The sequence below is a fragment of the Elephantulus edwardii genome, unplaced genomic scaffold (assembly GCF_000299155.1).
Source record: "Elephantulus edwardii isolate Elephantulus edwardi_28Jun2011 unplaced genomic scaffold, EleEdw1.0 scaffold00208, whole genome shotgun sequence".
NCBI lineage: Eukaryota > Metazoa > Chordata > Mammalia > Macroscelidea > Macroscelididae > Elephantulus > Elephantulus edwardii.
In genome coordinates, this window is record NW_006399958.1 from 3,178,457 (window position 1) to 3,180,248 (window position 1,792).

Genomic DNA, 1,792 nt, shown 5'->3' on the forward strand with positions numbered 1-1,792 from the left:
TTTTGTGTGAGTGTACCATCAAATCAGATCTGACTGGTACAGGAGGAGATTGTCCCTCCTTCCCCGGCAGAGCATCTGGTGGATTCGAACCGTGCACCTCTGGGATTGTAGTTGCAGCTCCTTGCCACTAGGCCACCAGAGCTCCCCTTAATAAAAATTTTATTTTTTTAAAAAATCACTCTGTCTGTAAATATTTATTAAAATGAATTAAAAAAGTCATTCTGATTGTCTAGCTAATGTATGTCCTTTTGGTCGGCTCTTCTCAGTAACTCATTAAGTTAATGTCTTCACCACGGGTGGGGGGTGGGTGGGTCTGGTGTGTAATTTTTAGAGCTGTGAAGCAGGAGTGGCGTCTACTTCCTAAACCACATGCTTCTGAAAACTCTATGGACTTGGAGAAACAACGATAGCTATGGAAAGGCATCAGGTCTTTTGTTCATAGAAACGCTATGAGTGGATCCTGACTTGATGGCAAACAACAACAACAAACTGACAGATTAGGGCTTTCAGTCTCCCATCTGTCCCCTGTGAGGAAGACACAGTCTCCTGTCTTAACATTTTAGGGCTCAGGAAACCGCTGGGAAGATGCTACCAGTCATCAAGCTCAAGTCAACTGCAGGGACTTTGGGTTTGGGGGCTAGGAATTGTGATTAATCATGAGGCTGTCAAAAAACAGGTCCCGGAACCTCTTCTCCAGGGACCGAGGAGTCCCAGCCGCTGGAAACCTGGGGAGGGAGGGGGCAGTCCTGCTCTGCCCTGTGGTCCTGTGAGCGTCCTCAACCGGGGTGGGTTTGGGTTTGGATATGTTATCCAGAAGCAGTCCCTGCAGACAGACATCATACTTGGTAAAATCAGAGGACAGGGATAAAAGAAGACAATGAGACGGGACAGAACAGTGGCTGAACCCGTGGACTCAGGCACAGCAGAGACTGTGAGGCTGTGGTGCGACCCCGCAGTTGTGTGGTGTTCTCTGTAGGGTAGCTGTGAGACGGGGTTTGGGGTTACAATCCCTAGCCTGTTACTCTGCCAAATCAAAACAAAGCTCTACTTGGAACTGACTTCGGGACCCTGAAAACAACAAATGACGAGATTTTATATGCACCCTTTCTCCCTGCTACCTTCAACCCCATTCTTCCCAAGGATGAACTAACTCTTTGTTTGTTTACCCATGAACAGTCACGAGTGACCTTGTCAGGGGGCAGGGAGGAAACCGAGCCCAGACCTCAGACAAGCTGTTTTAGTTAAGTCACACACGCCAAATTTTGCAACGCCTGCATATATTTCTTGAGAACTTAATACTCAATGGTTTCTGATAGTATCTGCATCCAAAAGTCTCAAGATGGAACTTATGGACCCCTGCTGATGACGTCTGTCTTGTACTAACCACAGGGCAAACATCCCTTCATGATGGGCTTGGATCTGCAGACCAGTCAACAGGGAAGACACAAAATGTTAGGAGACCTTGTGATCGCCCTTGAGCTGTGACTCCAGCTGGCAGCAGCCGGGACCTTGTCCTTCTCCAGGGGAACCATTTCTTTCTTGTTGTTGTTGTTGTTATGTGCCGTCGAGTCGTTTGCGACTCATAGCAACTCTATGTACAACAGCCCTAAACCCTGCTCTATCCTGTGCCAATCTCATTGCCTCTGACACACCCATGCCGATTACCCCAGTCACTGAACCAATCCACCTCATAGAGGGTCTTCCCCTCCTGCGCTGTCCCTCTACTCTATGCAGCATGATGTCCCTCTCTAAAGACCTGTCGCTCCTTACAACATGTCCAAAGTATGTCAGA

The 1,792-nt window shown here is 48.0% G+C and overlaps 1 pseudogene; it reads right to left on the minus strand.

Annotated features, from left to right (window-relative positions):
- Positions 1-637: 637 nt before the first annotated feature.
- LOC102843070 overlaps positions 638-1,792 on the minus strand; it is a 14,434-nt pseudogene continuing 13,279 nt past the window's right edge.